Source organism: Podarcis gaigeae (genome assembly GCF_964106915.1).
Source record: "Podarcis gaigeae genome assembly, chromosome: 5".
In the NCBI taxonomy this organism is placed as follows: Eukaryota; Metazoa; Chordata; class Lepidosauria; order Squamata; family Lacertidae; genus Podarcis; species Podarcis gaigeae.
In genome coordinates this window covers 13233074-13247550 of record NC_139681.1, presented here as the reverse complement: position 1 = coordinate 13247550, position 14477 = coordinate 13233074, and the positions used below count along the sequence as shown (strand labels likewise).

The 14477-nt window shown below is 46.9% G+C and overlaps 1 protein-coding gene across 5 annotated transcripts in view; it reads left to right on the top strand.

The window, feature by feature from the left end:
• The first annotated feature begins 4977 nt into the window (after positions 1–4977).
• Positions 4978–14477, top strand: part of LOC310844268 (cardiac-enriched FHL2-interacting protein) — a 34192-nt gene continuing 24692 nt past the window's right edge. For 2 of the 5 annotated variants that reach the window (XM_083738237.1, XM_083738238.1), the window contains exon 1: positions 4997–5378. The gene's annotated coding sequence lies outside the window, so the exon portion shown is untranslated. Of the gene's footprint in view, positions 5379–14477 lie in introns of all 5 variants that reach the window. The other 3 variants (XM_083738235.1, XM_083738239.1, XM_083738236.1) reach the window with 3 other exon arrangements.

Below are 14477 nucleotides of genomic sequence, written 5' to 3'. Positions count from 1 at the left end.
AACTTGTTAAAACTAGCTCTGGAAAAATATAAATGAAGGATCATACCACAATTACTGTATGGTGCACTCTTGTGGACAATTGATAAGCTAGATTAATTAGAAAAGGTACAAAATATGTTTGCATGGAGGCTGTTTTCAATACCTAGATCAACAAAGCTAGCTATAGTTGGAGCAGAATTAGATTTAGCCTTAATTAAAAACCAGGCATGTGCATTAGCATAGTTTTTATGGCTGAAGATTACCTTTCGAAAAGCTGCAGAAGAGATAGTGGTAGTTTGTGGAGATGGTGAGGGAAAGTTTTGGTGGTAGAAGTTCCATACGGCACTTCTGAATTTGGGCTTTTCTGTTCCTTACTAATATGGCTTTGGGTTAGGTCAAGGTCGGAAGAGTGTTGTTGCACAGATATTTCATCTCAAAATAACTGCATTAATATTTTCTTCTGGTAAATCAAAGTTTCTATACCCTCCAGAAATTGGATTGCTCCTGCTCAGGTCCTTAAGTACCGTATTTTTCGCTCTATAAGACGCACCAGACCACAAGACACACCTAGTTTTTGGAGGAGGAAAACAAGAAAAAAAATATTCTGAATCTCAGAAGCCAGAACAGCAAAAGAGATAGCTGTGCAGTGAAAGCAGCAATCCCTCTTGCTGTTCTGGCTTCTGGAATAGCTGTGCAGCCTGCATTCGCTCCATAAGACGCACACACTTTTCCTCTTACTTTTTGGAAGGGAAAAAGTGAGTCTTATGGAGCAAAAAATACGGTACTTTTAACATTTGGCATGTGTGTGTGTTTGTGTGTGCCAGTACTCTATACCCTCTAGTACCCCAGAAAAAAACTACTGGTCTAAATAAATAATCCTTCCTTGCAGTTGGTCACCCAAACTCCTGTTCTTCTCAAGCCCAGTGTGGTTGCTCAGACACGAGAAGTGAGCCAGGTGGAAAGTATAGGTGTCTGAAGAGGTGGACCGCAGGAAGGAAAAAAGAAGAGGGTGAAGAATTCAGTGGCCAGGTCGCTCACCGGAGCAATACTGTTTGAGCATATTCCACTGGTACATTGGGTTACATACACTTCAGGTTTTGATGATGTTTGCTGCTCCCAGAAATCCTGGACAAGCAAAATACAGTGGTACCTCAGGTTACATACACTTCAGGTTACATACGCTTCAGGTTACAGACTCCACTAACCCAGAAATACTACAGCGGGTTAAGACCTTTGCTTCAGGATGAGAACAGAAATCGTGCAGAGACGGTGTGGCAGCAGCGGGAGGCCCCATTAGCTAAAGTGGTGCTTCAGGTTAAGAACAGTTTCAGGTTAAGTACGGACCTCTGGAACGAATTAAGTTCTTAACCTGAGGTACCACTGTACACAGATCCTGGTCCGACTGCACTGGCTACCAATGAGTTTCCGGGCCCAATTCAAAGTGCTGGTTTTGACCTATAAAGCCTTAAGCGGCTCAGGACCGCAATACCTCAAGGACCACCTCTTTCCATATGAACCTACCCAGACCCTGAGATCATCCTCTGAGGCCCTCCTTCACGTGCCTCCTCCTTGAGAGGTCCGGAGGATGGCAACTCAAGAATGGGGCCTTCTCTGCAGTGGCTCCCTGAATGTGGAATGCTCTCCCCAGGGAGGTTTGCCTTTATACACCTTTAGGCGCCAGGTGAAAACATTCCTTTTTAACCAGGCCTTTGGTTGATCCGATTTACATCCTATGCCCTTTTTAAATGTTTTTTTTTGGGGGGAGGGGCACTATTGGGTTTTTATTTTTATAAGGTATTTTGTGGTTTTATATCTTGATTTTCTTCTGTGAACCGCCCTGAGACCCCCGGGTATATAAATTCAATAAATAATAATAAAGAGGGGGCAGACACTCTTTACACAGCTTTCTTGCAAAAAATTACACCCCCAACCTCCTGTTTCACAATGCAGAGACATGGGCAAGAAACTGTGCAGCTCCAATCACATCTAGTTTGGCCCTTCAGACAGAACACAGGAGCAACGTCCCAGTTATCTGGTAGTCTCATCGCTTAAATATAAGACCACTGATCTAATGACTCAGGGTTAGTTTTCACCAGCATTAAGTCCTGCCACTGTGAGCTGATTGGCAGCTCTTCACTTAAAACAGCCCAGGCTTGATGAAACAGCTGTGGTGACTTGGCTCAGTCCATGCTAAAGTCCTGCTATGTCCAGGCTCTTTCACTTAAAACACGTGAAAATGTAGGTAAAGACAATATATATAAAGAAATTAAAAAGAAATTTCTCCTCCCGCTTCGCTGAAGGGGCGCTGCGCAGAGAGGGAAAACGAAGCGAAGCTTGGAGAGGAGAACTTCACCATCATCCCTGCCAGATGACAGCGGCATTAAAACATGTTGTTGTTTAGTTGTTTAGTCATTTAGTCATGTCCGACTCTTCGTGACCCCCTGGACCAGAGTGCGCCAGGCACTCCTGTCTTCCACTGCCTCCCGCAGTTTGGTCAAACTCATGCTGGTAGCTTCACGAACACTGTCCAACCATCTCGTCCTCTGTCGTCCCCTTCTCCTTGTGCCCTCCATCTTTCCCAACATCAGGGTCTTTTCCAGGGAGTCTTCTCTTCTCATGAGGTGGCCAAAGTATTGGAGCCTCAGCTTCAGGATCTGTCCTTCCAGTGAGCACTCAGGGCTGATTTCCTTCAGAATGGAGAGGATTGATCTTCTTGCAGTCCATGGGACTCTCAAGAGTCTCCTCCAGCACCGTAATTCAAAAGCATCCATTCTTTGGCGATCAGCCTTCTTTATGGTCCAGCTCTCACTTCCATACATCACTACTGGGAAAACCATAGCTTTTACTATACAGACCTTTAATAATAATAAGAATAATAAATGTAGGTTGCATCAACAGACATAGCATCCAGAATGAGAGAAGTAATGATACAGCTCTATTGAGCAGAATACTGAAAGACTGGGACATGCCATACAGGGGTACCAACTTGAATAAAATATTGGTGGGGGACAGGTAAGCCCCACCCTGCATAATCAATCACAAGGCATGGCACATGCCCATCAGCTTTGGCCCCCTCAATTGGGGTGGGGTGGGGTGGGGGCTGAAGGGACCTTGGCCCCTAGGTGTTGTCTCCTATGTTGCCATAGAAGGGTGAAAAGGATGGTGAGGAGGCCTGGAGATCAATCTATGACAAACAGTTGAAGTAGCTGAGTGTATTTAGCCCATATAAGAGAACCAACATGACAGCCATCATCAAATATTTGAAGGGCTGTCACATAGACAACAATGAAACAATTTTCTTTTCTGTCGCTCCAGAAGGTAGAACCTGGACCTAGAAAGGGGATTTTGGCTAAACTTTAGGAAGAACCTCTGGATGATAGGAGCTGCTTGAAAGTGAGACAAACTGCCTCAGAAAATGGTGAGCTCACCCTTATAAAAGTTTGAACAGAGGGTGTATGGCCAGCTATCAGGATTTCCTGCTTTCACACTGGGTTGGACTAAATGACTAAATTACCATTCCATGTCTAGGAGTTTTCCCAAGGAAATCCAGCCTGGGTAGGTGTTATATCTCAACTGAGTGTGGTCAATGTAACAATATTGTTTTCCTACACAACGTTAGGTAACTCCAGCCATGATTAGAGGTAGGGGATTGAATCGTAGAATTGTTGAGTTGGAAGGGACCCTGACGATCATCTAGTCCAACTCCCTGCAGTGCAGCTGTCCCTGGGTGGGCTTGAACGCACTAACCCATTGAACCACAGGAGAGTCTGAGAGGCAGATGACATTCCAGACAATAATGACAGAAGGATTAAGGCATATAATACTGTCTGTACTTACTGCAGTCCTATTATTATTATTATTATTATTATTATTATTATTATTAATTATTATTATTATTATTATTATTATTATTATTCCCCACCCATCTGACTGGCTTCCAACATATATTAAAACATGATAAAACATTTTATATATTTTTTTTAACCCTTCCTTATTCAGGGCTGCCTTCAGATGGCTCGGGGATTGGATAGCTCCATGCCCCCCAACATTTCTCTGAGGAAAATAGGGATGTCCAAGGGTGATACAAGGGCACAGGTGGCGCTGTGGTCTAAACCACTGAGCCTAGGGCTTGCCAATCAGAAGGTCGGCGGTTCGAATCCCCGTGACAGGATGAGCTCCCATTACTTGGTCCCAGCTCCTGCCAACCTAGCAGTTCGAAAGCACGTCAAAGTGCAAGTAGATAAATAGGTACCACTCCAGCGGGAAGGTAAACAGCATTTCCGTGCGCTGCTCTGGTTTCTCCAGAAGCGGCTTAGTCATGCTGGCCACATGACCCGGAAAAACTGTCTGCGGACAAACGGCGGCTCCCTCGGCCTGTAAAGCGAGATGAGCGCCAGGGTCGTTTGCGACTGGACTTAACTGTCAGGGTTCCTTTACCTTTAAGGAAAAGCAGGACATTCCGGGATCCAATGAGAAACTGGGATAACTTCTGTAAATGCTAACAACTTCCCTAATTGCTTTGATCCCAGTTGGGAACAGCCCGTTTCCTATTTGCAAGAGCAAAGTCCGGCTTGCTGATGACATGCAACATCCACTCATTATCTAATATTTTACTGCAACCTTCAGAATGAAACTCAATGCTTGAGCGTCTTTCCTATTAAAGCCGCTCTTTCTATTGGCTTCCGAAGGACAGGCAGGGCTGTGTCTGGGAGAATGCAGCGAGCGATACATCTGTCCTGCCCTGATGATGAAATGGGCTATTTATGAAATGACACCACGAAGACAATCGTGTGCATAACTCATGGGCACATTTCTGGCTTATTATTTTTAATGATGACTTTCATGAAAACATTTGCGCCCGCCACCCGATGGCATGAAAATGCGGCGGTTTATGGTTTGAATCACCCTTGGGGGCTGGCCAATCGCAGAACATTATATTCTGTCACTCAGTTATCTTTGAAGCATTGCCAGCGGAGAAGCTGTGTGTAAAAATAGCCTGTGAGTGCCTGCTTGTTACTTGACACTGAGTGGCTATTCCAATACGTATGTTTGCTGTTCCCCAACCATGTTCTACACTCGGTTCCTCCTTGCCTAAGATATATTTAAGTATGTTTTACGGACTTTGATTTCTCGCTTCGTTTCACCTATTTGGGCGGATCTTGAGGGGAGTGGGAAAGACTTGGCTGCTTCCACTTCGAAAAACCACTGTTCTCATTCACACGAAAGGATATGACTTACAGGAAGTCTGAGGGGTAAGCGAACTACTTTGGAAATAAATGTGCTGGGAAGCTGGCTCAGCTGAAGACAGCACTGTGGCCCTCCGTCTCTGATCAAAACAATTGGATCTAGAAGGTAAGGTGCAAGGAACTGCATGGGTGTTGTGATGTGTGCTTTCAGCTGTGGGCTCAAGGGCAGCATGGAAGCACATCATGGGAAACTGATCAGATGCGAAACACGAAACAGTTTATTATTATCCCCCCCCCCCCAAATCAGGCCAGATCTCTTGAGCTCAGCTGAAAAGCAGGGAAGTTGTCCTCCAGGTGGATAGATTTTTTTTTCCCTCTGATTTATCCAAGCCAATGTTGGAATCAAATGTAAAGATATTAAGGCTACGATTCCATGCACATATGTGAGAGCAAGGGGCAGTAAGCTCTGTGGGACTTATTTCTGAGTAAACGTGATTGGGCTGTTCAAGTGTCACTACATATGAACCAAGGCTGCACAGCAAGGATTATCATAATCAGGTTTATTTTCTAGCTGAAGATTTACTTTCATAAATCTCAGATGTATATTACACTGGGGTGTGGAGAATGCTGTTGGACACACAGTGTGATGCAAACATTTGTCTAGACAGACATTGGTCTAATGTCAGTTAGATATTCTTATGTCAGTTAATTACCTATGAAGCAAGGATAGTATTACTGGGACTATTCAACGGTATTCCCTTTAATCTAGGAAACCTACCACCAACAGCTTGGACCTCTGAGGTCCAGATGCCAAGATTGGAGGTCACAAAAACTGTGTTTCACAGTGGCGTAGCGTGGGTTGTCAGCACCCGGGGCAAGGCAAGTAATTTGCGCCCCCTAACCCGTGGATTTGCACCCCCTAACCCTAACCCCCAAATGTTGCGCCCCCCTGCACCCCCCACGCTACTCCACTGGTGTTTCGTTATTCCGACTTGTAATATACAAGCAGATTATGGAAACCCCTGTCCTCTTGTATTCCGTAATGTGTCTTGCACTATAGAAATTATAATAACTAATAGTCTCACACAAAATGGTGTAGATATAGAGTTACTGTGATGAGCAAGAAAAACATTTTTGCTTCTCTGCCAGTGCAGCAAGATACAAGCGGGTGGCAGTTGGAAACTCTTATTTTCTTATGGCAACGGCTTTGCTTGGGTGTGGCAATAACAACGTTGCTTAGGGTCATTGTCCAAAATGGCCCTGAAAGGAAGACTAGAAAGGAAGACTTAAGGCTAGGCCTGTCAGGCTCCTAGAAGCGCAGAACCTGAGAGACAGCGAGCATCGTGTGAGAGTTGTGCTTTGTAGGCCAGGGGCTTGAAGCTGCTGAGATGTGGACAGCACTTGCTCTGTCATGGGACCAACATGTGGTCTGATGAGCAGGGGAGGGCAGTAGTGGTAGAAGCGCACAAGCCAAGCTGACAACAGTGTGCCCACTTGTTCCTATTACCTCGCCTTGAGACTTTAGTTCTTGTCCTGGAGACCCTGAGAAGGAGGCTAACGTTCGGAAGTCTCAAGTCAGCTAATGAGATCTGTTATCACATATCCACCAACATTTCCCTGATGAAAATAGGGACATCCCATTCCACCTATTAAAGGAGCTCCCGTTGCTCGGTCCCTGCTCCTGCCAACCTAGCAGTTCAAAAGCACGTAAAAATGCAAGTAGATAAATAGGTACCGCTCCGGCGGGAAGGTAAACGGCGTTTCCGTGCGCTGCTCTGGTTTGCCTGAAGCGGCTTAGTCATGCTGGCCACATGACCCAGAAGCTGTACGCCAGCTCCCTTGGCCAATAAAGTGAGATGAGCACTGCAACTCCAGAGTCGGCCATGACTGGATCTGATGTTCAGGGGTCCCTTTACCTTTACCTATTCCATAATAATAATTTTATGATTTATACTCCGCCCATCTGACTGGGGTAACCCAGCCACACTGGGTGGCTTGCAGCGTATATAAAAACATAATAAAACTTTTTAAAAAGCTTCCCACTACAGAGCTGCCTTCAGATGCCTTCTAAAGGTTGTATAGTCGATCCTTGGTATTCTATGCAACTTCTTCCTTCTTCCAGCACCAAGTCAAGTACTTTATTACGGTCATAGACCAGCATAGACACTGCGAAGTTCCCTTGTGTAATCCTTTTTTTCTTTTCTTCTGATGTTGTTGATTTCTTTTTGTTTGATCTTGTGGTGCTCAGTGTCACTGGCTTTTGCCGCAATAAAACTTGGTCTGGTTCTGGTCTTCCAACACCCTTGCTCCATGGCCACCAAAGCATGCTCAAGCCTCCATCTCTGGCAGGGGCCATAGGAACCAGCTCCTAGGGGGCTGAGGTCCCTTCACACACCCCTAAAATATTTGAGGGAAGCTATTTCCCCAAGGTTGATGGGCATTGCCATTCAAATGGTGTGGGTGCACTGTGTCATGTGACACCTGCCCCTCCCACATTTTCTTCAACTTGGCTCTCCTGAGAGGGGCTGATTTAGGCTGTTGTGATTGCCACCACCTCTAGGGTGCCCAGGTTGAAAAAGAGGGCTTAACATTTCTGTAAAAGAGGTATTTACAGCAAACCCTCCAAATGTTCTGGATTTCCAGAAGCCGGCCCGGTTTCTGATTTGATCCTGGAATGTACCGGTACTGCTTTTCCATAGGGCATCCCTATTTTCATCAGAGAAAAGTTGGAGGGTATGCAGTTATGTGACCCCCCCCCCCGAGCCAAGTAAATATACAACCTTTAGAAGACATCTGAAGGTAGCCCTGTATAGGGAAGTTTTTTAAATGTTTAATGTTTTGTTATGTTTTATATATGTTGCAAGCAACCCAGAGTGGCTGGGGGAACCCAGTCAGATGGGTGGGTTATAAACAATAAGGTTATCATTAATATTATTGTAGAATAGGACGTCCCTAGTTTCATCGGAGAAATGTAGTAGGGTATGAGCTTGTCTGCTACACAACTATTAAAGAGCCTTCTCTTTTTCAACTAGCAGCTTTTAATCGTGACTCCAGCAACAACAGAAAGCCCAGCATGCTTCAAAACTGTACTGTGTCAAACCCACTAACTACTGCTGCCCCCTCAAAATGTGATCAGTTTGGGTCTAATAACTGGTCTGGAGGTACCAGTGCTCAGCCCAGAAGATGGAAGGAGTCCTAATGGCACAGATTTTGCGTGCAAAAAGTATCAGGCTCAATCCTGGTGGGGAAGGGGGACTCTCCTGCTAGCGGCCTTGACAACAGAGACTAGTCAGGCTTCTCAAAAAGCCTGACAAACAATTGAAGAAAATAATCATCTCCTCTTCAGCCTGGGCTCCCATGCACACACACAGTTAAATTTAACTTCATAAACCCTTCTGTGTGACTTATCACCAGGACATTCAAGATGTGTATTCATATTAGGCAAAAAGCCTGACCTCCCTCCCTCCCTCCAACAGATAGCTGGCAAAATATTTGCCCGCCAGCTTACCCAAGCTGAAGGTTATGGCAGTGACTGACCCAAGGAATCGCTGAATTCTTGGAGCAGGAGCCAAAACCTGGGAAACCAAACACCATGTTACGTCTCCCTCTCTGCTGCCTCGAGCTGCTAAGTGTCATGTACATTCTGCTTTGATTATGTCTGCTTTGGCGATAACTGGAGCTCAGCTGAAAGTTCCTGAGAACCATGTGGGACCAAGAAAATGGAGAGATGAGGCTGGAAAAGCCTGGCATGTAACCAAGCATGGTCAGATTAGCAGTTTCGGGCAGGGCATGACCTCAGATAAATCTGCTCCGCTTACAACTTTGCTCCCTCGCTGTGTCTCAAGACTTGTTGTTTAGTCGTTTAGTCGTGTCCGACTCTTCGTGACCCCATGGACCAGAGCACGCCAGGCACTCCTGTCTTCCAGTGCCTCCCGCAGTTTGGTCAAACTCATGCTGGTAGCTTCACGAACACTGTCCAACCATCTCGTCCTCTGTCGTCCCCTTCTCCTATTGCCCTCCATCTTTCCCAACATCAGGGTCTTTTCCAGGGAGTCTTCTCTTCTCATGAGGTGGCCAGAGTATTGGAGCCTCAGCTTCAGGATCTGTCCTTCCAGTGAGCACTCAGGGCTGATTTCCTTCAGAATGGAGAGGTTTGATCTTCTTGCAGTCCATGGGACTCTCAAGAGTCTCCTCCAGCACCAGAATTCAAAAGCATCCATTCTTCGGCGATCAGCCTTCTTTAGGGTCCAGCTCTCACTTCCATACATCACTACTGGGAAAACCATAGCTTGTGCCTTTGTGTGTATGATGGGTTTCATCAGACCTAGTCCGACATTATACCCAGCGGCAGAGCAAGCCGATCGGGCACCTGGGGTGGCGTGCGTGCCCTGCACCCAGCGGCGGGGCCAGCCGCCCGCGGGGCGCGGCAAGCCAGGGCAGGGTGCTCCACGGGGCCTCTGGAGTCTGCCTGCCTCCTCCCATTCTGCCACCCTACAGCTGAGGGGGAGGCGGTGGGCAGACTGTTTTGGGCAGCGCGGAGCCTGCGGGCACCCAAGCCACCATGTCACTCCCAGGAGAGACACGTGGCTTGGGCATGCTGCAGGCCCTGTGGTGAATGCTGCCCGGCATTTTATCACCCCCCTTGGTAGTGACACCTGGGGCAGACAGCACCCACCAGACCCCCCCTTCCTCCACCCGATTACAGTGGTACCTCGGGTTAGGAACTTAATTCATTCCAGAGGTCCGTTCTTAACCTGAAACTGTTCTTAACCTGAGACACCACTTTAGCTAATGGGGCCTCCCGCTGCCGCCGCCACACAATTTCTGTTCTCATCCTGAAGCAAAGTTCTTAACCCGAGGTACTATTTCTGGGTTAGCGGAGTCTGTAACCTGAAGTGTCTGTAACCCGAGGTACCACTGTATACTCATGCTTGGCCCCCCAATGGACTGTAAATACAGTGGTACCTCAGGTTAACAACTTAATTCATTCTGGAGGTGCGTTCTTAATCTAAAACTGTTCTTAACCTGAGGTACCACTTTAGCTAATGGGGCCTCCCGCTGTCGTCGCACGATTTCTGTTCTCATCCTGAAGCAAAGTTCTTAACCTGAGGTACTATTTCTGCGTTAGTGGAGTCTATAACCTGAAGCGTCTGTAACCTGAAGCGTTTGTAACCCGAGGTATCACTGTACAGTAAACAATGACTTTGACTGCAATCCTACCCTCACTTATCTGGGAGTAAGCCCCGCTGGATTCAATAGGACTTGCTTCTGAATAGCAAACGTTGCCTGTACGGTTTGATATGTTAGATGTAAAGGATTGGGTTTGGCTAATACAAGGGCGAACTGAGCATGTAGGGAAAAGCGCTGGCTTCTATGTGCAATGAACAAAAAGAGCTGAACACAGTAAGGAAAAAACCTGGGGCTTTTGAGAGCTGCTGTATATGTAAGTTTGGCCCTCACAGAACTTAGAAAACTATTTTACTTTATTTTAACATATTTCCTAACCATTTAAGAATCGCAAAGTGGTGAGCAGCACAATGTAACAAAACTACAACAAAACCAACACCTATATAATCACAATCATAAAACCAACTGGTTTTAATTGCTAGCAACGTTTAGGGAGAATAAACGAATTTTCAGCATGCAACACAATATCATCAATGGAGGCCGCCTGCCATAACTCAGAGGGGAAATAGCTCAATAGCGAGGGTGCTGCGACAGAAAAGTCCCCCTTCCCCTGGTTGCTACAGGAGGATTTTCTTCTCCCCCTGATGGCAGAACCAGGGGGAGGAAGCTTCATGAGCTGACCCCAATGACCAGGCCAAATGATATGGAGGAAGGCAAAACTGCCTGGTCCCAAATTGTGTAGGGCTTTGTAAATCAGCACAGAAACCTTGTTTGTTGTTTAGTCATTTAGTCGTGTCCGCCTCTTTGTGACCCCCTGAACCAGAGCATACCAGGCACTCCTGTCTTTCACTGCCTCCCGCAGTTTGGTCAAACTCATGCTGGTAGCTTCAACAACACTGTCCAACCATCTCGTCCTCTGTTGTCCCCTTCTCCTTATGCCCTCCATCTTTCCCAACATCAGGGTCTTTTCAAGGGAGTCTTCTCTTCTCATGAGGTGGCCAAAGTATTGGAGCCTCAGCTTCAGGATCTGTCCTTCCAGTGAGCACTCCGGGCTGATTTCCTTAAGAATGGACATGTTTGATCTTCTTGCAGTCCATGGGACTCTCAGGAGTCTCCTCCAGCACCATAATTCAAAAGCATCAATTCTTCGGTGATCAGCCTTCTTTATGGTCCAGCTCCCTAACACAGCATACCTATATAATACCACCTTCACCACATACCTCCGGACTTTACCGGACATAGCGAAAGGTGACAGCAAAGGTTGCAAGGTTTTTAACTGGGGAAATTAGAATAAGACCCACTATTTGACTATTGATTCAGAACCCTGAAATGTATTTTATACCATTGACTTTTTATTTCTATTCTTTGTATATCGTATTGTTGTTTTACTGCAATGGCCGATGGCTGACGCAAATAAAGTTTCATTCATTCATTCCCAGACGTAGCCAGGATTGGGCCATCAGGAACAGTATCTGGGCAGAAATTGCTTAAATGTCTGGGAAAATCTGGATTTATGGCAAACCATGTCGGAAGTGTAGATTTTGATGAATTTCCTTAAAAATAACTCAAAAACTTGATTATTATCATTATTTAGATTTTGGAAAAAGGAAAATAAAAGGTCAACGACTTTGTGCAAAACTAAAAAAAGCCGGGTCTCAGATTTTCTTGGCTCAATGGCCAATCTTGCCATGGGTCTCTCACTTCCTATTGCTGCATTACAGAAATCCCCCTCCTCTCTCCCATTTCTTTCAGCCACCTTCACTTGGGGGGGGGGGGTTTCCCCACTCAGCCTCCCTGCCAGTTTCTCTTCCCAAAGGCAACATGGCTTTTCATGTGAGATTTCTTCTATACCTTTCCTTTCATAAACTTCCAGCCTCAGGGGTGCCAACTTGAATAAAATATTGGGGGGGGGGCGGTGCACGCAGGTAAGCCCCACACTGCATAATCCATTTCATGCTACGGTGTGCACACACCATTTGAATGATGTGCCCATCAACTTTGTGGGGCCCTGGGCCCCTCAAATTTTTTATGGGGGGTGAGGTAAAGAGATCTTGGCCCCAGGAGTTGGCTCCTTTATCCAGCCCGCAGCTTTTTTTATCCTTTGGAGAAGATTGCCAAAAAAACTGAGCAACAGCCAGAGCAGGGCCGTCTTACCCATAGGGGCTAGGAGTGCAGCGCACCCGGGCGCCAGGCTCTCAGGGGCACCAGGTTGTGATGGCCTGGGATTCGGACTTGGAGGCTGAACCTGAGGAATCCCAGCCTGCACAAGATTCCCCGCCTCCAGAACCAGCTGAGCTGGGGCTGGAGCCTGAGCCTGAAGGGTCCTCACCTGTGCTGGATCCTCAGGTGCAGGCACCAGCTGAGTCTGCTCTGGCCCCTGAGGTGATGGAGGACCCATTGCCTGCAGGTGCTCCACTCTCAGCCCCGTCAGGGGAAGCTAAGGTTGCCTCTGGGTCCGGTAACCCTCCAGCCTCTCCTGAGCTACAGAGGCTCAGGGCAGAGACGGAACTAGGTTCCCGCAGGAGGAGTGCTCACCTGCAGGCCAGGAGAGGCGAGTCACCTGTGGACTGGGACCGCCCTATGCCTCAGGGCAGATAAAAGCCAGACAGCCCCAGTCCCAGGTTGCGGGAGCAATGTTGTTGGTAGCCTGTTCCTGCCTGCACCCTGTCCTGCTCTCCTGCCAGAGTTCCTGACCTCACCCGACTCCCTGCCTTGGACCCAGCTTCAGCTTTGACGGGCAGCCTCCATACCGCACCCTCGACCTCGGACTGGACTCAGACCTCGCTGCACAGTTAACCCTCGGGACCGGCACACATACCAAGAGTCCGGGGCCCAAAAGTTGAGTCTAGGAAAAAGCCTGCCCATTGGTCGGAGCGCTGTGACGGGCTCTTCTGCTGTGGGCGGCTCTGTGCCATGAGTTCAGGGGCGACCAAGCCAGCGAGACGCTGAGGCGACTGGCTGGTTCCGCCCTCCTGCGCACCTGGAACTGGGCAGCTGGGGGGGGGGGGAGCCTGCTGGGCAGATCTTTGTACCCCGGCACCACATATGCTTAAGATAACCCTGATCTAGAATCCATGCTCATACCTTCCAACATTTCTCTGATGAAAAGAGGGGTGTCCTATTCCATTAATTATTATTATTATTATTATTATTATTATTATTATTATTATTATTTATTATACTACAGTGGTACCTCGGGTTAAGTACTTAATTCGTTCCGGAGGTCTGTTCTTAACCTGAAACTGTTCTTAACCTGAAGCACCACTTTAGCTAATGGGGCCTCCTGCTGCTGCCACGCCGCTGGAGCACGATTTCTGTTCTCATCCTGAAGCAAAGTTCTTAACCCGAGGTAATATTTCTGGGTTAACAGAGTCTGTAACCTGAACCGTATGTAACCTGAAACGTATGTAACCCGAGATACCACTGTACTCTGGGTAGCTTCCAACATACATAAAAACACAATAAAACAATAAACATTAAAAAAAACTGCTTTCAGATGTCTTCTAAAGATTGCAGAGTTATTCGTCCCCTTGGCTCAGGGGTTGGAGAACTCCATACCCTCCAACATTTTTCTGAAGAAAATAGGGACGTTCTAAGGAAAAGTGGGACATTCTGGGATCTAATCAGAAACTACAACAGCTTCTGTAAATCCAAGACTGTCCCTGGAAAATAGGGAAAATTGGAGGGGTTTCATGCTTTGTACCTGGGTAAAACGCAAGTTTGTGTGTTGAGTCCCACAATGCCACCCACCAAAAAATTCACACTTCACACATGATTTTTTGTTTAAGGTTTTTGGCATAATTTTGGCCACAACTTTATTCAAATACAAAAAATGTGAGTGGTTGCTTAGGCATTGGTTATGACTATCTGTCCTTGTCCTCAAGGACAGAGCTGGCCCTTCCGGATTCCAGCGGAAGCCAGCGTGGGAAACAAGTATTGGGTGAGAAAATGAAGCTGGGCAACAGTCCCTCACTTCTCACCCTCATGTTCCGGTGGGGCTTGCACGGCCCAGGTCTGACTCCAGGGACAAGGACGAAAGAATGGCAAGCCCCTGGATTCCTTTAACGGAATTCCCTTTCGCATCATTTGGAGGGATAGGCACTTACCCCTCCAAGCACCAATTTAACCAATGCCTAACCGCCAACCTTACAAGTTGTGACAATTTGCTACGCAGTAGGCAAAAAC